Below are 25,373 nucleotides of genomic sequence, written 5' to 3' on the forward strand. Positions count from 1 at the left end.
GGCCAACAGTTTAACTTTTGATTATATGGTGTCATAGAATATTTCTGTATTGTCTCTGGTATTTTCTGCCTTTCCCTTCTAAGTAGACTGAACCTTTTTGAGGGCAGACACAACAGTTAAATTATGGCAATATTCCCTGTTACTTACTTCTTGATTATACTGGTTACGTTGTAAAACTTAGTGAATTTACTTTTGGTATACATTTTTTCCTTATTTTAAAAGTAATACCACACCCTTAGAATAAATTCCTTAGCATGAATTTACTGGATCCAGCTACATAAACATTTAACTGCTCCAAAAGAGCAAAATTGATAAAGGCATGAATAGGGGAGGCACACACATACAGATAAAATTCACAAAGAAGCATATTCTACAGATGTCTACTCACCAGCAATCAAAGAAATGGAAATAAAACCCAATACTACATATATGATATATGTATATATAATTTATGTCTGTGTGTATGTATGTAGACACACACATATACACACACATATATTTGGCATAAAATTTTTTAATTAAAATTTACACAAAACACATTGTCAATATTGTTGAGAGCATTTGCCAATATGAATAAAAAACTTTAAAATTGCCCTGGCCAGTTTGGCCCAGTGGTTAGAGCGCCAACCCGCGGACTGAAGGGTCCTGGGTTTGATTCTGGCCAACGGCTCGGACCTCGGTTGCAGGCCCTGGTTGGGGTGCGTGCGGAGGCGACCATTAGACATGTTTCTCTCTCCCTTTCACTCTCTCTGAAAAGCAATGGAAAAAATATCCTCAGGTAAGGATAAAAAACAAAACAAAAACTTTAAAATTATTTTTCTATTTTGTTTTGTAATCTTTATTAATACGTAAAAGATGTTACGCCTTTTAAATAAAATTTTTTATGTCTGGCATAGAAAAGATTAAAGTTTATGTTTCCTACCCATTCCTCCCCCAAAAGGTTATAAAACATTATGAGAAAAGAAAAGCAACCCCTAGGTAGTTATAATCCTCTCATCATTGTGTTTGGCTCCCTTATAGTCTTTTTCAAAAGCACATTTTGATACTCTTGTAGTCAAATACACATAAAATATTTTGTCTTGCTGTTTTCATATAATATTTAATTGAAGGAATACTTAAAATTTTTTTAAATTAAATTAACCCCCCCCTTACCATTTATCCCCCCTACACCTACTCTTCCACCCCCACTCCCCCCTCCCCCCTCCCCCCTGCAGTCACCACACTCTTGTCCATGTCCATTAATTCTTTCTCTTTTTTTTCTTTTTTGCTCAATCCTTCCATGCCCCCTGCATGGCTCCCCCTCTTCTAGGTGCTGGGGATCTAGCAAAGAGTAAACCAAAGGTGTGATCTAAAAACAGACAAGAAACAAATAGACGGGCCATGATAACAGCTATAGAAACAAAGGCAGAGTGAGGAGTTAGAAAGTGACGGGGTTGCTATTTGAGCAGAGACACTGGAGTAACATGAGGGATGAAGGCTCATGAACAGAGGGGAGAAGAGACCCTGGGCGGAGGGAACAGCGGGTTCAAGTGCCTGGAGCATGTGAGCAACAGCACAGAGGCCAGTGTGGGCGGAGCGGCCTGCAGCCCTAGTTCTACTGAGAGAGACACTTTAATTATTTTTGGTTTCAAGTACATGCCTTATAGACAATAATATTTATTATGATATGTTGAATGTTATGATATGTAGAAGATGCTTTACGTGTACTATCTCTAATCTTTAAAACAACTATGAAGGATAGATAGGTTCCATTTGGTGTTTATAGTGTGATATATGTATTTAAAAAATACTCCAAATCACACTTCCTATTGTTTATGTGTAGAAACAACAGTTAAAGTGTAAAAGCATGAATGGAGAAGATACACAACTGCCAAATTCAGGTGCCTCTAGGGAGAGAGGAAAGGGAATTGGATGGGATGGACGAATGGGAGTAGGGGAGGTTTCAAATGGATCTGTAATGTTCCTTTTCTTTTTTAATAGTTTATGTTACATAAATATTATAAAACGCTTGATTTTTGTTATTACGTTTGCATATGAGTATGTGTGTATCACAAGTTTAGACTCGAATATAATTTAGTCTAATTTCAAACCGGTGCTCATTTTATGTTGTTTTCCTTAAAATGAAGAGTCCCCACCAAAGAAAAAAACTCACAATAAAAATGTCCCCCCAGCCAGTGCTCCCAGTGCTCAGCAAAGTGCTCAGTGGAAATGACTGTATCCCATTTACAGGAGGACTCTCTTCCTCTGGAACCATCTGATGTCCGAAGACCGAGTGCGAGTCACATGACGAGTCAGTGTCATTGCAAGGAAGGACGGCTGGCTGCCTTGCAAGTGAGCTAATCGGCTGGGGACACTGGCAACCGCCACTCAGAGGGAGTCGCCGGTTTCCAGGGAAGGCTGGGAGGAGGCTGGGAGGAGGCTGGGAGGAGGCCGCGGCGGGGTGAGGGCTGAGTTCTGGAGGCAGCAGCCACCACCGTGACCTGCTATTGTTACTGTGACGGGGGCATGCCTGGTGGCCCTGAGGACCTCGAGGGCAGCATGGCTCACACGAGAGCTGCTATCTCCCATTCAAGCCACTGCCCAGAAACTATGCTGGCATATCAACAGCCGTGCCTTGTACCCTTAGGAAAACATTTTCATTCTGCAATAATGTAAGGTTTCTGAAGAAATGTTACGTGGGTGTCCTGAGCTTTTTCTTTGCCCATGCAGGGGAACAATAGATATAAATGGGCTGACATGATTATATGGTATCCTGGATTTTTAATTTTATAAGCGAGGAGGTAGATTTTATGTGGTTTCTAAAACCAACTTCAGGGTGTCCAAATACTATTAAAAGTTATTGCTGGTGGGGAGAGGGGAAGGTGGGACAGTCACATTTTACTTTAAATGTTCTCTTGCTTGAATTTTTATAAAAACAATTATTTTTCTCTACAAATAGCTTTGAAAAGAGTGACTAAATCTCTTTTAGTGGTAGAGAGTAACACTCACCTTATGGTTACATAAACCTTTATTTTTTAAAATCATTTTTAATTCTCAGAATTACGTGGCCATGTGTTTTATCCCCATTTGATAAGTGAAGAAATTGAGGCACAAAACATCAGGCAACTTGTCTAAGATACCGAGTTAGTGATGAAGCCAGAACTAGAACCTGAGTCTTCTGTGTTCTAGTTGAATTACATATTTTGTACAGGACACCTCAATTGGCATTTTTTCCTTGATGTTTCTCTCATAATCAGTTCAGCATGGATCATGGGTTTATAGGAAGCCCACAGAGGTAAAGTGCTTTTTCCATGACATCATAACCAGGGTACATACTATCAACATGACATCACCGTTGACCACGACTTTGATTACCCGGCTGAAGTAGTGTTTGTCAGATTCTCCACTGAAAAATTAGCTCTCCCCACTGTCCATCTGTCCTCTTCAGCATGAAGTTACCACGTGCAGTGGACACTTCGGGAGTGGAGCGTTATGCTTCAGCTCCTTCTGGGTGACATATCCACATACATTATTTGGAATGCTTCTACACGGGAGATTGGTCTCCTCCCCCATTTGTTTATTTATTCAAACATTTATTTATATCACTGTGGACTCAAGGATATTTATTTTATACTTCAGATTATAATCTAATACTAATTATTTATTTTTTAGCTTAAATTGTTACAGATTTTGCTTTTAGGAGCTCTTTAATGAGGACCATTTGCATTTTACCATCAATGTGGGGTTTTTGTTTGTCTGATTGGTTTGCATTTGTTTTTTGTTTTTTTTGTGTGTGTGTTTTTAGCATTTCCATACTTCCTGGTAGTACAAAATGCTCCAGACTTACCTTGTATATTGCCTGCCCCAGTCCTAGAATTAGCCATTTCTCCAAGAAACTCTGGCTCCTTTTATTAGTGAATGGTATTTTATTGGTGAATGGTATTGGAAATATTAGAATGGATGCTAGATTTGCTCATTGCTACTGGGGTGTCATTGCTTCTAGGTCCTTTTAGCTGACAGAGCCAGGAAATATGTGTGTACACTAACCTGTGTATATACGTATACCTAAAAATACTTCTGTGCGACTATCTGAATCTATAATTAAACTAGATAGGAGTTCGTTCTGGGGTCTCCAACTCAATACATTTCTGCATTGATCATTCCAGTGTCTGCCTCTTGCTTCTCTGTAAACTCCCCCTTCGGCAGTACAGGATATGACTCCCATTATCTGGCATCCATATACTCACCTGTTCCCTTCCAGTATACACGTAGAGTGGCATCAGAATTTTAACCTGCATGCCCACAGGAAGGAAATACTCAATTAGAATACAGCACTCATATAAAGTTTTATTTGCCCTTAGTTTTACAGATTCCTCTCCTTTCCAAATTTAGTCAGGTTAGCACTTACTCTAATTAGTATCCGCCCTTCAGTAAGGTTGTTTTATATATTTGTAATACAGTTACATTCTTTTGTCATAGTCTGTATCCTATTCTGGGACACCCCACCTTCCAAAAGATTTTTAAGTTTGCATATAATAAGGATCATTTTATGCCCTAAAATTCTGTGGGTTTTGACAAGTGCATAGTGTTATGTATACACAATTATGGGGTCATACAGAATAGTTTCAGCATCCTAAAAATCATCCCCGGTGCATCACCTATTCAAAGGTCATCCCTTGTAAGTGCTCTTCTTTCCCATTGTTATAGTTTTGTCTTTTTCAGATGCCAGATAATTGGAAGTACACAGAAGGCAGCATTTGTAGACTGGATTCTTTCACTTAGTAATATGCATTAAGATTCATCGATGTGTTTTTGTGACTTGATAGCTCACTTCTTGCTTTCTCTGAATAATATTCCTTTGTATGGGTGTATCACAGTTTATTATTCACCTAATGGAGCATATTTTTTGGATGCTTCCAGCATTTATCAGTTGAATAAAGGTTCTATAAACATTTACAGGCAGGTGTTTATTGTGGACATAGTTTTCAAATAAGTTGGATAAATACCCTAAGAACACGATTACAGAATCATATGGTAAGACTATGTTTCGCTTTGTAAGAAACTGCCCAACTGTCTTCCAAATTGCTGTACTATTTTGCTTTCCCACCAGCAATGAATGAGCAGTCCTATTGCTTCACACCCTGGCCAGCAATTTGTATCATCAGCTTTGGGGATTTTAGCCGTTCTCCTAAGTATGTGTGGTGTTTCATTGTTGTGGATCTTCTACTTTTAATTTTCCCTTGATTGAATAGCTAAATTACTTTACAGAATGAATTGAAAGCTGATATATGGCTGCCTTTTTGTGAAAATTTTTGACGAGTTGTATTAAAAGTATTCTAAAATAAAATTTAACTATTATGTAAGAGTACATAGTTTGGCAAGTCAAATCTTAAGTTTGTTCTGTTGGTGCACGTTCTCTTTATGATCTGAAAATTCTAGAGAATAAATTATTAGAGTTGCAACCAAAAGTGATTAATTTACCATTTATTGGACACTTTTTATGGAAATGGATAGAAAAGAATAATATATAAATTCTTGTCATCCAAGTTTACAATCTAATAGGTATATATATATATGTATTACTTTTATTGTAAGAAATTGGAAAAACCTTGAAAAAATGGTCTTACATAAAGTTGATGGAGAAAAGATACATTTTTGTTAGAAATTATGGGGAAAAACTTATTTGACCATGTATTACTTTTTAAAAAAATCACAATTGTCATGAAAAGATATCAATTTTTATATTCCACTTTATATTCTTAAAATAACAGAATGTTTAATTTAACAAAAATTTTCTTACAGTGGGACATTTGGGGCTGTTCTGGACTCCTGCCCTCGCTGCCCTTTGTCATTGCCTGACTTTCTGTGGTAAGGCCACGCTAATCTTTTGCTGCTTCTGCAAATTGCTGGGAGGGGTGGGAGACGGACTCATCTATCTTTGATTGTACAAGCAGGTAATTCCTTAGTTCTCCTTGGCATTCGGGTTGGGTAAGGATGATTTATGCTGGTAGGTAATTTTATTCACATTTCTTCATTGTTTTGGAAGGCTGAAGTTGAGTAATGATGTCACCTTTCACACCAGCAGGCCTATTTAACCCTACGTTTGGTTTATTTAAGTTAATACCATCCGGTAGTTGCCTATTTGAATTTTTCCGAATCTCTGAACTTTGCCCCTTTTTATTCTTGATAAACCTAGGGTCTGCCCTTGCCATCCTGCTTGGTCTATAGGGATTTGCAAATTACAGGTCTGATTTGGTTTAGAAAAGACATTCCTCTGCATTTAAAAAAAACCCTCCACCCAGCAATCAAGGAATAGACTTGAAATCACCAGTTACAGGATAAAGAAGAGATAAATCAGTGGGAGTTGTGTCTCCCTGTCATGAAATCTAGTTTCTGGCCCCGACAGTTAGGAAGCTTTGTACTTGGTCTTCAATTCCTCATGCTGAGTGTCAGCTCCCGCTCTGCTCCCAGTGAGCAGCCAGCTCGCTTTGGCCCAGGGGACGCGCACAGCAACGCTGCGCTTCCAGGTATTCATGTGGGTGGCGTGAAGAACTGGAACGGTTCCCAAACTTTCTTAGTGTTCCATAATCACCTTCAGATCGGACTCATTTGGGACTGTCATGCAGTGAGGCTAGAGTCGTGGGCTTGAGGCAAAAATCTGTCAGGTATCAGAAGTCAATCTGTCATTTCTGTCTGTCCGGAAGCCAATAAGATCTCAGAGCTCGCTTCAACTTTAGATCGTCAGGGGAGAGAAAAGTGAACTCATTTGCATTGCATCTGTTTGTACTAACTTTTTACTGAAACATAAACAGAATGTGATCAATGTGAAAAACTGGAAAGAAGAGCAAAAATGAAAATTAAAACCTATCACCTTCCTTTCACCTAAACTCACTACTGTGATGCTCAAGCGTATTCAGGATATTTTCATACGTGCTACACTGCCTGTGGTTGTTACAACCTATGTATAACTTTCCATTTCCATCAGCATTCGCCCAGGAGATGCCAAAAAACTGAATATTGTGTTTCACCAGAACTGATTTTAACTAACTGACACTAGTTGGGTCTAACCCAAGCCTTTTTCTTGACCAGTGGACAATGGGGCTTATTTTAACCAGTCTTTTACTGTGGACTTGCCCTATCCAGAGTGCCAGTTTTCATTCCCCAGACCACCACGCCTTCACCTTCAGCCCCTTGCCTTTTCCCCTGAGTGAACTACTCGGTGAATTCCTTTATTCGTGTGTTTCCTTGCCTGGCCAGGAAATAATAACTTGACTTTGTGTCGTCTTTGTTTTTGATCTCTGGTGGTCTTTGCTTTAATTCTTTGAAATCTACAATATTTAAGAGGTTAGTTAGTAAGCTCTCAATGGCACTATCAAAATTATTAGGCAGGATGAACTGGTCACTGCAAAGGTACATTCAGTTGGGCCATTGGAGACTTGACTTGGAAGAGGTGGTTTAGGCCACTTGCCCGGCTTCTACATTCGAGGGCTCACCTGTTGGCTCCTTTCCGAGGGCTATGTGTTCCCAGTTGTCCATTTTATTACATTTTCAATTTGAGGATTCTAAATCTATTTCTTTCTGCCTTTCTATAGAGTTATATTAGGAGCAATTCTTCTGAAGTTTATTTTCCTTGCAGGTTTGCCTGGATTTCTTAGACAAATAGCTGGATTTTTGACCCATCACAACAATGAGCAGAATTCACAAGGCTTCTCAGGCTGGGTCAGATTTGATTTATAATTTTCTGAACACATCAAAGTCCAGGGTTTCAAATTTTATTTTATAAGCACTTTGTTTTAGCTTGACCAATCAATATCTCTTTTCCTTTTAGCTTTGATGTAGATTTATTTCTAATTTTTGAATTACATGTTGCAAATAGAAGAGCCATGAGACCGAGGGATTGGGTGTTCTCTATTTCTTCATGTGACATCTTATATCCCACTGGACAAAGTGTGGTTTTATTGTTGTTGTTGGTTTATTTTTAGGAAGTTAAATTGAATATTTTGTTAACAAGGTATTTGTCTTTATAATACGTGCACACACGCTTGCACACTTAGAATGATCTGCCTGGAGAGGGGGGAATACTAAGTATGCCTAAGGGGAAAATAAAAAAATTTTACATTTCTGTAGGTTTTCATTATTGTAAACAATTATGTCTCATTACTTACAAAGCTGTTGCCAAACTTGACCAAGGAAGCAGTTTGAGAGGGGAAGGAAAAAAATCTTGGGAAAAATTTAATAGTGGCACATCAGAGTTCTCAATATGAGGAAGCTGCCGAATGTGGAATTTTGTCTTTGCAAAATTAGGGGAGAGATTTGCCAATGGGCAGAAAATAAGAGAAATCGGTATGAAATAGGCCTTTGCAGACAATTTTCCTCACAGTATTGCGCAGGGTCATCAAGAAAATGCTTAGTCTATCTCTGGCACCAGTTTCAGAACATTCCAGTTGCAGTGGTCTTTCCCTCATCTCTTAAGGTAAATCAGCCCATCGGAGGGGCGTCTTCAGAGGTCTCAAGGCAGCCTGGCTGGAGTGGCTCAGCTGGTTGAGCGTCGTCTGGTTCATCAAAAGGTTTGCGGGTTCGGGGAATGTACAGAAGGCAGCCACTTTTGTTTCTCTCTTTCTCTCCCGCTCTCTGAGCATGTCCTCAGGTGAGGATTAAAATAAAATAAAATAGCCCGGCCAGCATGACTCAGCAGTTGAGCATCAACCTAGGATCCAGGAGACTGTGGTTCGACTCCTGGTCAGGGCACCTGCCTGGGTTGTGGGCTCGATCCCCAGTCTGGGGCGTGCAGGAGACAGCTGATCAATGACTCTCTCATCATTGATGTTTCTCTCTCTCTCTCTCTCTCTTCCTCTGAAATCAATAAAGGTATATTTTAAAAATAAATAAAATAAAGCTAATTTTAAAATAAATAAATAAATAAAAATTAGGCCCTTGAGGCAGATGGTTTCTGCTCTCCTTATAGGAGTAACACATACTTGATCTTGTTTCACAAAATGGAGTCAACTCTTCCTTTCTTCTCCTGATTTTTTGTCTACCAAGTTAATTAAGACTATTCCAACTGCCTCACTACAGGTCTGAATACGTGGCACCACATTATAACCTGGTCATGTGATGGATTTGTACTCCCTTAACCACTATCTGGGCATCACATGTGCGTCCAGAATGACAAAGATTATTAAGATCACAAAGCATGAATCCTGGAAGAATCTCTTCTTCAATTCCTTTCAGGCCCCTGGACAAAGTGTTTACCTGTTCTTAGGTTTAGTTTCCTCACCAAAAATGGAGATAACACTCCTATAACAGAATTATTCCTTGGATTGAAAAATAGATCTGCTTAAAAGCATTAATCTGTGGATCCTGAATAAATGTTTTATGGACTAAAAATAATTTATTTTAACTTGCATTTTCTGTTATCTTTAAAAGTGACTTATTATAAATAATCCCAAGAAATAGTTGGCATGGCTTCAGATGTAGGGGAGATGAATGTTTATGTAGAGCTTTCTCTAGTTTAGGACTCTTTAATTCAAGGACTACAAGGCTTGGACACATCTGGGAGCCTACCTTCCAACAGGGCAATCGAGCTTCCCTTGAGAGAGTCAAAGGGCCAGAGAGCCATCTATTGAGATCAGTTTTTATTACACCAGGAAAACTTTGTATTTCAAATAGCAAAGCTATAGAATAAAACATGCTGGGAGGAGATAATATTAATAACAATAATGATTATGATGGCAATGGCTAGTTTTTTTTTTTGGCGTGTACTAACTATAGCGTAAGGCACTATTCTAAGGGCTTTTCATAATAAGCATTTATTGTATAATGTCTAAATGTGCTATTTATTATCCTGAATCTTTGTATAGTCACCTTTGATAATTACAAAGGTTCAGGTAAGTAGGCAACATTATCTGCATTTCATGTATTGAAATCTTAACTCGTTTAGAGAATTTAAGTAATTTTCTGGAGTTGAAAAATATGACAGAATTTCTATGTACCAACGGAGTTCTTTTCTTTTGAGCTTTATTTTTAGTGTTTATCTCCCAGTAAGACCATTGTCTTCTTTGGTCTGATCCCCTTGGGGCATTGTTCTGTCTGTGGGTCTTCTGCTCAAAGAATTTTTGTGAGTTAATACTTGGGATTTGTCTTCAGAGCCAGTTTATCTCAGAAAAATAAGTCTCTGTGCTTTTGACAGTTTGGTTGTTTTTGAACCTCTGCTTGTTTTTCCATTTTACTGCTGCTCTCTTTTTTTTGAGTTAAAGAAGATACGCTTTTTTCTTTGATATCAACTGCAAAACTATCTCTTTCTGTGTTTATCATTTACATTTTTATTTATAGGGTTTTCCACCAGGTAGAATTTTTTAAAATAACATGATTTTTTCCAATACATTTTTGTTTGTTTTTTATGGCTCTGGCTTTTGGGAGAATTGAATTTTATTTTCAGAATTTTCATTTTTGTGTCATTTATTTTGGTGTAAAAACTAAGGCAGAGATATGTTATGAGTGGAATTATGTGCCCCTGAAGTTCATATGTTGAAATCCTAACCCCCAATACCTCAGAATCTGATCTTATTTGGAAATAGTGTTGTTGCAGATGTAATTAGTTAAGATGAGGTCATACTGGAATGGGAAGGACTCCTAATCCAATACGATTGGTGTCTTTATAACAAGAGGAAATATAGACACACACACACACATGCATGAGTACACATGCATGGAGAATGTCATGTGAAGACTGGAATTTTGGTGCCACAAGCCAAGGAACTACCAGAAGCTAAGAGAGAGAGCTGGAATAGATCCTTCCCTAGAGCCTTCAGAGGGAGCACGGCCCTGCCAACATCTTAATTTTGGACTTGCAGCCTCCAGAATATGAGAAAATAAAATTCTGTTGTTTAAGCCACTCAGATCGTGGTACTTGATTATGGCAACCCTAGCAAACGAATAATACAGTACACGAATTAATTATTTCCACTTGGTTATCCAATTATCCAACACCAATAAGCATCACAAGCATTGAATTGTAAAGTGACTTTTACAATATATTAAGTTCCTTCATGTGTATGAGTTGGCGTCTATAATTTCTAGTCTGTGCCATTGTTCACACACAGATAACCCAGTTTCAAGCATGGTTGCTTTTGATGTGCTTTGACATCTGGTAGGACAAATACACCCCTACTACTCTATTTTTAAGCTGTTTTGGGCTCTTCTTGTTTGATAATTTTTTCATATAAATTTTAGAATTTTCTTTTTCTTTGATGTTCTTAAATATTACTATAGTGTTTCTATGTGTGCTATTTTCCCACTTACATTTCCCCTTTGGCAAATTATGGGCTCTTAATAATTCTTTAATTATAGAATATTTGTCTCTATTGTTTTTTCTCTTCATTTATCTATTTTTCTTTTGGTGGTTCTTATTACCTGGATTTCAGTACTTCTACATCTATCGATAATAACTCTTAATTTAAAAAATATTTTCTCTTTCTCCATCCTTCTTGCCTTTTTTTTTCCTGGTAGAGTTCTCCAATTTGATCTTTCAAATTCAATTTGGTCTTCATTTGTATACATTTTACTTTTCATCCAATCAATTTTTAAAAACACAATTGTTACATTTTTTATACCTATTATATTTTTTAATGAAAGACTAACTTCAGAGGCACAGAATTGGATTAATCATAATTCTTGTTCCTTGTACAGTTTCAAATTTTGCCCAAGTATCACCTATTTATTGATTTACTTATGGATAGTAATATGTTAAGCCTCTGTGAACTCACCACCAAACACAAAAGCTAAGATCTTGAAAACACCCACATCTGACGATGGGTTCTGACACACTTCCCTTCCCTTCTCCACAGGAAGTCATTAGCCTCAATTCTGTGTTCATCATTCTCTTATATAACGTTCCCTTTTTAAATTTTATATTTGTGGTCAACTTTCAAAAAGTATATCATGCTTTATGTATTATTGGGACCTTACTTTCTTCACCCATTATACTGCTAAGTTTCTTCCATATTGATGTCTCCTTCTGTAGTTTATTCGTTTGGGCTCCAGTGTAATACTCCTTTGTGTAAACATACTACATAATTTTTCATGCATTTCCTCTTTGATGGATATTTGGGCTACTTCCAAGTGTTTGCTGTTGTGAGAAATGCTACTCTGAACATTCCTGCTCTGATGTACCTGTGTAAAGCTTTCCCCTGACATAGACCCAGATGTGTGGGTGTTCAGTTTCTAGAAGCAATATTAAACTGTTTTCCAACATGGCACTCCCTCGAGCAATGTGCAAGAGAGCCTGTGGGTTCTCTCTCTCTCTCTCTCTGATGCTTGTTGTTGCCACGTCATTTTAATTTTTCCTAAACAAATGGATTTTTTAATGATGTCATATCACGGTCTTGATCTGTATTCCCCTTGTCTCTATGACCCTGAACATCTCTTCATATGCTTGTTGGCCAAATATATTTTTTCTTCTGTGAAATACCTGTTTATGTTTGATGCCCATTTACCTATGAAGTTAAATCTGTTTTTACATAGATTGATAGGAATTATTTATGTACTATTGATATTAATTCTTTCTGGTTGTATGTATCTTTTTATTTTAAGATTTTTTTGATGAAAAAGTTCTAAATTTTAATATAGCTAAATTTATTAATCTTTTCTCATAGTCAGCTCTTTTTGTGTCTTAAGAAACCTATAATAATCTCAAGGGCCAAAGAATTCACTTGTATAGTCTACTGAGGTTTTTAAATTTCAAATCCATCCTTGCATTGCCTTGTAGGTTAATTTAGCCTGTTTGATAACTTTATGTACATGGAATCACATGTTACATCTTGTGACTGACATTTTTCTCTCTAGATATAACGTTTCTTAATATTTCCATATTGTTGCATGTAGCCTTGTGACATTTATTTATTTTCATTGCTTTATAGTATTCCATTGTATGGATAGTCCACAACTTATTCTATTTTTATTGACATTTTAAGTTGTTTCCAATTTTGGCTCTAATGAATGGTACTTCTAGAAATGTTCTTGTGCATTTCTTGATGCACCTTTTTTGCATCAAGGTGCATTTGTTGGGTAAATACTTCGAAATACACTAGCTGTGTCAAAAGCCTTGTTCAAATTTGGTAGCTCAGTAATTCTCAAAAAGTGGTCCATAGGCCCTGGGGTCCTAAAATACCTTTAGGGAGCCCATCATGTAAAAACTATTTTCATAATAACACTAAAACATATTTGCCCCTTTTCACTGTGATGCCATTTGCACTAATGTTGCAAAAATCATGGTAGGCAAAACTACTGGTTCCTTAGCCTGACTAAGTCAGTGGCTCCAAACTTCAGTATTAGTCATTGCTTAGACTTCACTGCTATGCACTGGCAGAAAAGATAAATGTCAGCTTCACTTAAGAATGTGAGGAAGCAGTAAAAACTAATTTTACTAATTTTTAATCCTGAAGTACATGTCTTTTCAACATTCTGTGTGATGAAGTGAGAAGTATAAAAGGCTGTATACCAAAGTATGGGGGTTCTCTCAAGGGAGAGTTTGTCAAAACCTTGGAAACTTGTATTACCCCTCCCCCTTGCCAAAACAAAGAATATTTTGGGGAAGTGCATACCTATTGTCCTATTATTTCATTTGTATTTATGCCAGTATTAATTGAATTTATTAATTCTAAAAATGTATATATAAATCCCCGTGGTTTTTCATCACATGAAATCATTATTTTTAAATAATATTTGTATTTCCTGCTTTCCACTGCATATACATCTTACTTATTTTTTCTCTTGCCTTACCATCCAGGTTAGACCGCCATCAGGTTGTTCCTTCTGAGGTCGCCTGTGTTGGAGGTTCGATTCCCCGCCCCAGTCCGGGCGGGTGCGGGAGACAACCAATCAATGTGTCTTTTCCACATAGATGTTTCTCTCTCTCTTTTTCTCTCTCTTTTTCTCTCTCTCCCCCCACCCCCTCCTTTTCTCCCTTCTATTCTCTCTAAAAAGCAATGGAAAAAATAACCTCAGGTGAGGATTTAAAAAAAAAGTGTTAGTCAAGATAATAATAATGTTTTACATCTTGGTTTATTACTATATATACCAGTAGTTTTCATTAATGACTTGCAGCATATTACCTGGGGAAATGGGTCCAGCAATAGCATGCATTCTGACTTCTCATTTTTCTAATGCAGGCATAAAACGAAAGTAGGAAGTATGTTGTTAGTCACTGTTGAGAATTAATGTAGCTCTGTTGCTTGATCACTGTGTTACCAATATCTCTTTAAAATGAGCTTGATGCTATCTTGTGGTGTCATTGTGGGATCTGAAAAGGGCCTCTGGCAGTGCTCTGCACAGGTGACCTCAGAAGGAACAACCTCATGGCCCCCACACACTATGCCATGGAGGCTCCTGAGTTTCAGAATTCCTGCCCCCCACCACCACCCCCCTTGGAGCCAGAGATGGGGACCTGCTCCTGTCCGCAGCAAGGGCTGGCTTGGGGTGGAGAGACCAGTCGTTTTCAGTATCAGCCCTCGACAAGGGTTGTTATTTTTCCTGTCATGTTTGTTGGGGTCCAGCTCAAGTTTGTTTTTCTTGCAGAAAGGCAGGAAGGCCAATTTGGAACACACACAACTCACATGTCATCGATGATGACTTGGCCCAGCACTTGGCATTGGCTCCTTGACAGTTAAAAGGCACAGGGTGGGCGAGCCCCTGCTGCAGAGCTGAGCAACAAGGAAAAGCAGGGAGAATGCGAGATCCTTATCTGTGCAGGCCTCGGGCCCCTCCATTCTTTCCCCCGGCTCACCTCCCTCAAGGGACTTCTGGCTTCGGCTCACACAGCCTCCCGCCTCGAGGGCCCTGCTGTTCAGTGGCCGCCTCCACTTTCTGTCCACCCCTTCCCCTTCTGAATGCCCGAGGAAGCATCCACCCCAAGGAGAGGAAAGTCTGGCTCAGCAGAGATCCATGCAGCCGCCTTGGGGGAGGCAGAAGCAGGAAGAGGGAGAAAGAGCGTTTTCCATTTTGGACCCAAGACAATTGTGTGGTTGTTTGAGACAAGCTGGGTGTTTTTCCACTCAGACTTCAGTAGTGCTGGTAGTCATCATATACAAGTTTTCACTGGCTATAAATATGACGGTGTTTTGTGGGATGGTGCCACTTGGAAGTGTGTGGAGCTTGATGAATGTTGTCTAGTCCTGAAGACCCAATCACAGCCTCATGTTAGTGGAGGAGCACTCTTACTCCAGGGAAACTTGACTGGGTAAACTTGTAAATTAAAAATAATATAAACAGTGACATTTCTAAAAGATGATCTTATGTTCTCAATCACTAAGGCTTCCTCAGCCAATCCATTATAAAAGAAAATATTTCAGGCAGTGTTACTTTGACTGTATGTAGCCCCTCGAAACATCAGTTTTTGTCACCTGTGAAATGACTAATGGTGGGCTTACTTTGCAGGGTTTGAAAGGGTTCAGAGGGACCGAGCTTAGCATAATTGCGAACACCTATTAATCTCCCCCAAACATGACAGCTGTTTTTGTGATTCTTATGTTCTCATACCTTCTTTTTGAAAAAAATTATGGCAGTTGTAGTTAGAAAAGAAGTAGGAGTCATGGCTTGAAAGCTTTCTTTGAAAAATTACACTTTACCTACTGGTATAAGATTAGCACATTAAACATTCAAAAAGTATTTGTGGAATGAATTAACAGCTTTATAAATTTTTGGTTTTCTGCCTATTTTCTCTTTCAACCGCAATAAAGCAGGTAAATTTTACCATTTCCTACAGGTGAAATATATTTTTCATGCAAGATTTTTGTTGCATTGAAGTTTCTTTTTAGATGCATTATACATAATCCCTGCTATCCTTTAAAATATTTCACTTGTTTGGCTCAGCGGTTAGAGTGTCAGCCTGGGGAATGAAGGGTCCTGGGTTCAATTCTGGCCAAGGGCATGTGCCTAGGTTGCAGGTTTGATCCCCAGCCCTGGTCAGGGTGAGTGCGGGAGACAACCAATCGATGCTTCTCTCTCACATCAATGTTTCTCTCTCTGTCTCTCTCCTTCCCTTCCACTCTCTCTGAAAAACAAGGGAAAAAATATCCTTTTTTGAGGATTCAAAAAACAAAAAAATTCCACTTGCTTATTAAGCCTTTCACAAATAATATGCTAGATGTGGTAGATCACATGTCCAAAGACAGCTACAGCAATGTTTCCCATCATAGGCACTGTGCAATGTGACCTTGTCATTCCCCATCAAGAGATGATGTCTCATTGTTATCGTCTTGAATCTGGGCTGGCCCTGTGACTGCTTTGACCAATATGCAGCAGTGGAAGTCATGTTCTGAGACTGCAAACCCAGGCTCCTGCAGCCCCCCGTCTATCTCAGCCACAATCCCTGCTGGTTTTCACCACCAGAAATTAAAGGACTTCTGTTTCTGGCACTGAAACCTTGGGTTGGGGCGTCTGGTGTGGGGCTGGGTCACCTTGCTCTTTAGTGGGGGGAACTTCCCATTTCATAACCACCACATCATAAGTGTGGGGCCTGCCCATTTTGTGTCTTCACCCCTCCTATCAGTCTTGATGTGGCTTCTTCTCTTTATCCTTAGTGATAGGACTTCTGTTCAGCAAGACTTCAGGTGGTTCTCAATGATGGATGTTCTGTAGTCTAGTTGTGATTTTGATGTGGTCATGGGAGGAGACCAGCACAGTGTTTACCTACCCGCCATCTTGACCAGAAGTCCTTCAGGAGACATTCAATGGCAAATTCCATTTAAATATGCAGGGTTAAAGTTATGCAAATATATTCATCCTATTGTTCAATAAATGTTTATTGAATTCTTGCCATACTCCAGGAACTCTTCCAGGGAAGCAGTGACCCAGAGAACAAACAATAAGCACTCCCATCTTCTGAGAACTTTCATTCTATCTTGCAGGAGTGGGGAGGGTAAGCTATGTAGCACAGCAGATGGGATCCAGTGCTGTGTGGAATACGCATGCTGGAAAGGCTATAGAGAGTACAAAGAAAGCAGGAAGAAAGTCCTCACTGAACAGTATTCTAGCAAATACTCAGGGAAGTAAGGAGATACCTGAGTGCAAAGTCCCCAATGTCCCTAGTGCATTTGAGGAACAGCAGGGCAGCCAGTGAGATTAGACCCATGGAGGGGGGGTTAAAAATGAGGTCCCAAGGTGGATGTGGGGAAGTCTCTGGAGCCAGTGGAAGGATTTTGGCTTTACCTGAGCGAGATAGGAGCCACTGGGGAGCGGCTAGATACTTCTGTGCAGAAAATAGACAGGTAACAGGGGTAAAGGCAGAGAGCTTTAACAGTCATGGTGTGTTAGACTGGGTAGGGAGTGGAGATGGAAGAAGTGGTCAGATATTGGATCTATTCTGAAGGTAAGAAGCAACAGGATTTCTTCCTTGGATCAGAGGTGGGGGTTGAGAAAGAGGAATCAGAGCTGACTGCAAGATTCCTGGACTGTTAACTAGAAGAATTGAGCTGCTGTTCCAGAGAAAGAGGATACTAGGGAGGGCTTATTTTGGGACATGTGTCCTTAGTGAGCATACTAAACATCTCAGTGGAGTGTAGGTGGGCAGTTAAAGCTAGCAGATTGAGTTCAGAGGTTCACACTCAGATGGTGTTTAAAGCCTGGGATAGGATGGGGTGGAGGAGGGAGTGAGGGCAGCTGCAGAAAAGATGAGGCCTGAGGTCTGAGAACCCCTTTGCTGACTCCATGGATATAGGAAGAGGAGAGTAAGGGCCTGGCCAGGTCAGTCTAACTCCAAGGCTCTGGGCACATCCCTGAACCTCTCTGAATCTGTCTATAAGATGAGATAGCAACACCAACTTCCCTGGGCTGTTATGATTAATGAGGTAATTTATGCATGAACACTGCTTACCTTAGTGCCCAGTCCTCAAATCCTCTCTCTGGAGCAATACAATAAGGCCTACAGACTATTCCAAACCATCTGATTGAAAGCAACTTCTATAAGAAACGTGGGGAAATTACAAGGGGAATGTTCTCCACCTGCCTTCACTGTTTCCTCTCCGAGTCTTGCATTTTGCCACTTTTAAGAGGCTAAGTCATCTTTCATAGGCCCTTTCCCTTAGCTGATTGCCTACACTCCCTTCTACTCGCCTTTTCAAAACTTATCTGGGTTTCTGTTGCAGTTTTGCCAACATCATTCTCATCTAGGTGCCAAGATAAACTAGCCAGAGGGTTAATGTGTTAATGGTGCTGGTGGGTATTTGGTTAACTTTCTCAAACATCTATAGTCAGTAACCACAAGACCTACCTCCCACCATCCCCCCAAAGTAGTTGCTGCCTAAAAACCTGCTGTTTTCCATCAGGGGGTGAGGGGAGGTGAGAAACCAGGAAGCTGAGATTTCTGAGACGATCTGGGAAAAGAGTAAAGATCAGCTATGTGCTGTGAAGTGGCTTTCACACACAACTGATAAATCATGCTGTTCTTGAAATTAACATGTTGGCATTGAACAAGCACAAATGTAGACTAAATATATGATTGTCTCATCCTGATTAACATCCCAATGGCCCAAACAATAGGTCCACATTGTGAGAAGGGCTGTGGTATGCTTGATCTTGCCCTGCTTGGGAATATTGTGAGACCTAGTCAGTCAGTACAAGAAAAATAACTTGAAGGTGAAGTGCTTTCTGATAGTACTTAAAGCATCCTTCCAAAATATACAGATTTAATGAAAAGAGGAAAAATTTAGTGCAGATAACACCAACATTGAAAAACAAAGCCTGTTTCTAGGGAAGCAGCAATATTTTCCTTCTTAATAGAAGCAGAATGGAACAGTGAACTTTGAGAATTCTAATCCTTGACTCAAGAGTCAGGAGTCGAGTAAATTCTCTTATTTTTGTAGATTTAACAAATTACCTCAGAAGTCTGTTCTTGGCAAAGCTTGTGCATTCTGAAATAATAGATCTTGCAGCTCAAAATCTTGAATTTTCTAAATTACTTTTCTATAAAAGTCTTTTTTGTTTCTCATTATCATTATTAAAGAAAAAAAACCTCATGCCTCCCATAATTTCAGAAAACACAGATCAACAAAAATGAAAACGAAAAGACTGATGACTGCACCCCTTCATTAAGTAGGTTGACTATTTCAGTTATCATGTTGGTATTTGTCCTTTGAGATTATTTTCCCACTGAGAACATTTTCCTCTACAAAATGGGATAATACCCTAAATCCTATGTGGAAACATGCTTTTCTCCCTGCACAATGCACCTTGAACATGTTTCCTGGTCAGCAATGTGTTGCCAGTGGAATGCAGTATTAGGGGCTGCCTTCTAAGCCAACCAAGTACAGTGCTTCTGGGCTGGTTTGTCAACATTAGCAAGATTGACAGAGTCCCTGCTGATAGTTTAGTGAGAAAGAAACAAGAACCTGTAATATACCACACAGTGATATAGGAGAACAGGTATATGATAGAACCATAGCTTTTTGGAAGGAGGGGTATTTAAGCTGAGGCTTGAAAGATAAATAAAAATTAACCAGACCAAGACAGAGGGAGGGTGTTCCAGGCAGTGGGTCACACTGGCACTAAGACTCTGTGAAAAAAACGCTTTGGGGTTCAGGAAATCAAGTGGAGGACAGTATGTTCATGGCCAGTGAGTTGGGGAAGTGGGTAAACACACTACTCAGTCAAGGTCAAACATGAGATAAACACGGTCATATATGATTGGGTGTTCAGATTGAACCCTAAGTGCATTGAGAAGCTGTGAAAGGTTTTGAGCAGGAGAATGACCATCAGATTTGGGTTTTGGGAAGATTACTAGAGTTAGAACTGGAATGTGGAGAGGGGCTTGGCGGGGCCCCAGAGTGTGACAATGACACCAGGGAAGAGGCCTCTATAGAGTTTGGAAAGTAGAACTAAAGAGAAGCAAGGCTGATTCAAAAAATACTTAGGAAATGACTTCCATTTTGTTTGTAATGGTCATGAAGATAGGCCTGCACATCTCCCTGAGAAAGGACTTGTTGCACTGCAGGAAAGGCTATCAGCCACTCCTAACCACTTCCCCAGGCCTTCTCCATTGGGCAGCTCATATCCAGCCACCAACTGAGGTGGAGCCACAAAAATCAACTGAATCTGGAACAATGTTCCAGCTCTCGCATTTCCTGTGGGCTCCACGGGACCATTATGGGGCCTGCATCACCGCAGCTCAGCTTCCTGCTGATACCTTCCCCTGCCCACGGAAGCCTATCCCAAGGACATTGGGAGGGTGAAGAGGCCGGAGAGCTATGTGTGGCTTCTGGGTTTCTGGTGGCATTTTTCATTGTGATTGAGATCTCCAACCGAAGAACTGGGGTTGGAGTGAGGGGTGTAGATGGTGAACTCAGCATGGGGCATGTGAAACTGGGGTCCTTATAGCCTTTTCCTCTGGAGACATCAGTAGGTGAGTCAACCAGGTACTTGGTTTTGAGGTTGAATCTGATTTGAAGCTGTGTGGTCACAGATATATTTTTTGCTGTATTTTGCTGGCATCAAATGCTCCAGCTATTTGGAGAGAATGATAGTCTCTTACATACACTTTGCCGTCTTTTATCTCAGTCCTTATAAATGCAGTCATCTATGCCTGCAACATTCTTCTTTCCCCCTCACATTTTTCCTCCTACTTAATTTCTACTTATACTGATGATGCAACTTCTACCAGAAAGCCATCCGAATGCACCCGGATCTCCGGTTTAGGGGCCTGACCAACACACTCCCAGACCATTCCATATCCCAGCACTTGTCATGTGATAATTGCTGACTTTCTTTTTTGTGTTCTCCCAAAGCTTATACACTTCATGAGAGAAAATGTTGCAGGAGATATTAGTGGGCCAGGTTTCCCTGTTGCTCATGGGAGTGGGGTTCTTGGGGCACCACTGAAATAAGCATTTTCAGAAGCCTCCACTGGAGAATGAGATATGCTAAAAGACTATTTGAGTGGAGTTATATTTGTCAGGTTCCCAAGTTCTATGTCCTTTAAACCAGTCCTGAAAGCTGGGGGCTCAGTAGAGCCAAAAGCAGGGCTAGTGTCCAGAGCTTCTGTTCCAAGTAGCAGCCAGGCCCAGTTCAGCATCCAAGCTAATTAAAGTCCATTAGTCCATTGTGTGGCGTCCACATGGCTGTGGGCTATGTGGGCAAATGCAGGGGGATGTGCTCCCCTCCAACAGGAGTCCCAAGAGGACCAAGAGCCAAGAGTAAGAGGGCCAACGACCAAACTCCCTTTGTCTAGGAGTTTAAATATGCAGGTTTCTGCCCTTGCAGTGGCCATGCCTATTCTGGCCACTGACTTGTTCCCAGGTGTGACTGACAGATAAGCACCTTCCTACATAACTCAGGCCCTACCGGGCATGCGTCCAAGCTGCCTTTGTCCAGTTGCCTCCCATGTGGGTCAGCGGGTAACAGACTTGGAGCGTGTTAAATTATAGCTTTCTAGCAAAGCTGTGTAAATGGCATGCCTATATTATCTAGTCTTCCTTTAATTCCTTTCCTGTTAATAATAACAAGGTTATTACAGCGGTATTAAAAAGATTTTGTCTGAGTTATTGAAAGCTTTATTGCCAGCACCTCCTATGGTCCTGACACCGAGAAAGTATCAGTAAGTAACTGTTGAGTGAACCACTGGTAATTGAAAGACAGACTTAGAAAGAAGCAGAGGAATTCTGAGATTTAATGTAAAGTCAGAGGCAGAAGATACTAAGGGAGGCATAGCCGAGAGGTAAGGGTAACTTATTTACTAACTTTAAACAGAATTTATTAAGCTAATATTGTTCAACATTTAGGTCCTCCAAACATTTTCTTAACAATTTGCTATTACAAACAATGTTATCATAAATGCTCTTCTACATATAGATTTTGTGCACATTTTAAAATTATGTCCTTAGAATAAATTGATGAAAATGGAATTGCTGTGTCAAAAATTTCATTTTATTAGATTTTGATATCTAATAGTGATAATTTATCCACCAGAAACATTGTATCATTTTTGCTCTTATTTCTCAGCCCTGAATTATTTAACATTTTTTTTAAAGGAATAGTTTGTTGACTTTTTTTTTAGAGAGAGAGGAAGGGAGAGAGAGAAACATCAATCAGCTGCCTCCTGCATTCCCCCCTCCTGGGATGGAGCCCAAAACCCTCGCATGTACCCTTGCCTGGGAATCGAACTGGCAACCTCCTGGTGCATGGGACAACACCCAACCAACCGAGCCACGTGGCCAGGGCTTAACATTTTAATATAAAGCTCTATTCATTTATTTATTATTTTTTATGGTGGTAAAATATGCATGATATAAAATTTACTATTTTAACCACCATCTTAAGTGTACAAGCCAGGGGCTTTAAGTACATGCATAATGTTGTACAACCATTACCACTGTCCATTTTCAGAACTTTTCTTCATCATCCCAACCAGAAAGCTTCTGCCTATTAAACAAGAACTCCCCATTCCCTCCTTCTCAATTATTTCAGAAAATCATTTGCATGTTTTTGGAAGGAATTTTGTGTTTTATTGCCATTGTATCCAACATTGGGAATGTAAATTAGCTCTTAAAACTTCTGATTCTGCATTAGGCCAATTACTGGGAATATGGGTGAATAGTTATATCTTTATGTCAAGGAAGGGAGCTTTGAGAAAATAATATTCAGGCCTACGATGCCATAGAACAGACAGGCCTTAGGCTTTTGTAGACCTTCTGTAATATTGAAGAGTTCCTCAATCAATCTGAGGATTTTTCATCTAGTAATATAAAATAAGCAAAGACCAACATATTCAGGATTTTATAAGCTTACCCTAAGCTAGAAATTATCAAGATACAGAGGGATTCTCTTTGTTTTTGCAGGAGAAATTTATAATCTTAAGTATCGATGAGGTGTAGTTTACCTAAATGGTAGCAATTTTAAGAAAACAAAGAAGAAAAATTTAGTCTTTGGTTTGAAACAATTTCCCAGAGGTGAAAGATTGTATTTATTTTAATTTTATTTTCAGAGCACCTTCTGAGGTGCTTTCATGGAAAGTCAGAATAACCCAAGAATGAGACAGCATGGGACTGAGAGGAGCATATATTTGGACTTGATATGTATCCTGAGGTTAAGGTACCTCTGGAGACTTAAAACAATGGTAGTCTGCAGCTCTGCTAATTATTGGCTCTTGCCTATCTTTTTCTGTTAGAATTACTAAGGAAAAAGGTATTGTATTGAACCTCTGCATAACAGGAGGGAGAATTTATGGAGGATTAACTTTCTTTCATCTTTGTACCTTTAAATAGGGGAACAAGTCTAACAAACTGTATTAAAGGGAGGCACTTTCTTAAAGGCTTTGAAGTTTTTCTTTGCAAACAGTTGAATTGATCTGAGCCTGTCCCTTCAAAGTAAAAGCCCTACAAGCAAGTTTCCTTTATACATTCTTTGCTCTTTGTGAATTAACAGAGGTTATACAGTAAAAAAAAGGATCTGAGAAGGAGCCAAAGCAAGCCAACCCCTTTAGAATATTAATAAATGCTGATGAACTCCTAAAATGACAAAACAATGCTTTTAATGATTAAAATTTTTCCTTCTGCACGCTGGAAGCATTAACACCTGAAGATGGTGATAAGGTTAACAAGGAAAAAATCCCAGTAATAGTACGACCCTAAAATGCCTGCATCTTAGTGCTATTTAATTTCAGCCAAGTGCTGTCCAATGGTGGGGCTTTCTATGTTTTAGTCTGTGAAAAAACAAAACACACGCAACAAAATCATGAGTAAGATGTTTCAAAATAGCCAAAATCGATGTCTTATATAAGCCCCCAGTTTTGATGATCACCCTACATTCAGGATACTTTCCTAATTAAGAGTGTGCCCTGTGACTGTGCTGGGCCAAAAGTAAATGCTCAGTAAGTGGAGTCTAACTAATATCATCTTCTTCATGATATACAGTAAATTCAGTTGTCAGGACTGGATGCTACTTCCACTTTCCAAGTTTCCCAACTACCAGTGTGACTTTCAAAAACTGTTCTTTCTAAAGTTTCAGAGCACACATAAGCTGGGTGCCAAGACACAAGTGAACGCAAAACAGTTCTAAAAGAAGAAAGGGTTGCATGACTTTTTAAATATTGGATTTCTCTTTGAGAGCAAAATTATACTGTGACTAAAGATCAAAATTCATCCTTTTGTGACCTTGTTCAAAAATAAAGTTTATGCCTGGCCAGGTGTGACTCAGAGGTTGAGCGTCGACCTAGGATCCAGGCCATCAGAGTTCGATTCCCGGTCAGGGCACACGCCTGGGTTGCGGGTTCAATTCCCGGTCGGGGGCACACAGGAGGCAGTCGATCCATGACTCTTTCATCACTGATGTTTCTATCTCTCTCTCTCCCTCTCCTTTCCTCTCTCCGAAATCAATAAAGATAGATTTAAAAATTAAATAAATAAAAATAAAGTTTGTTGGCTCTAGCCTGAGTGGCTACCTTCGAAACGGGCAAGTTTATGAAACCTGGGAAGGTGGTGCTGGTCCCGGCCGGACGCTACTCCAGACGCAAGGCAGTCGTCATGAAGAACATTGTTGATGGCACCTCAGGCCCTCCTACAGACATGCTCTGGTGGCTGGAATTGACCGCTATCCCAGCAAAGTGACAGCTGCCGTGGGCAAGAAGAAAATTGCCAAGAGGTCAAAGGTCAAGTCTTTTGTGAAAGTTTATAACTACAGTCACCTCATGCCCACAAGGTACTCTGTGGATATCCCCTTGGACAAAACTGTTGGCAACAAGGACGTCTTCAGAGACCCTCCTCTGAAACCAAGGCCAGACGGGAGGCCAAGGTCAAGTTTGAAGAGAGGTACGAGACTGGCAAGAACAAATGGTTCTTTTAGAAGCTGGGGTTTTAGATCTTTATTGTTTCAGCCATTAAAAATAAATAAATAAATAAATAAATAAATAAATAAATAAATAAATAAATAGATAGATAAAGTTTATTGGGGCATGAAAAATAAGTAAATAAATAAATAAAGGCAATACAAATGAAAGCATTTGAGTGACAACTTGAAGAGACTATAGCAGATTGACAGCTGAATGGAGAATGACGTAACCTGTTGAACTCTTGATATCCAAGCAAAGCTTTTCCCTGCCAATGAAATGGAGCAATGACACCCACTGCTTGATTATTTTCTGCTTATTTTTCAGTACAAACAAAGCTGTATTCAAAATAAGGATAAACACAGCATGTTAATTTTATTTACGACTGATTTCCCTCACATAGCAAAGAGCATGTTTCTTTGATCTCTTCCTGCCATCTAGGCCGTGCAACGAAAACTGCTACTTAATGTGCTTTGTGCTGGTCTATGTTCCCTGAAAGTGACAGATTGTTCTGTCTGTAATCTACATCTAATCTGTATTTCTGCCAAATTGCAATTCTTGTTTTCCCTATTTAGCAATGGGCCAA

The 25,373-nt window shown here is 39.6% G+C and overlaps 1 pseudogene across 1 annotated transcript; it reads left to right on the forward strand.

Annotated features, from left to right (window-relative positions):
* The first annotated feature begins 24,419 nt into the window (after positions 1-24,419).
* On the forward strand, positions 24,420-24,804 carry LOC308547106 (large ribosomal subunit protein eL27 pseudogene; annotated as a pseudogene). The gene has a single exon. The product of its transcript is annotated as a large ribosomal subunit protein eL27 pseudogene (transcript).
* Positions 24,805-25,373: the final 569 nt, after the last annotated feature.

This window comes from Miniopterus schreibersii (genome assembly GCF_964146895.1).
Source record: "Miniopterus schreibersii genome assembly, chromosome: 17".
NCBI classification, from domain to species: Eukaryota; Metazoa; Chordata; class Mammalia; order Chiroptera; family Miniopteridae; genus Miniopterus; species Miniopterus schreibersii.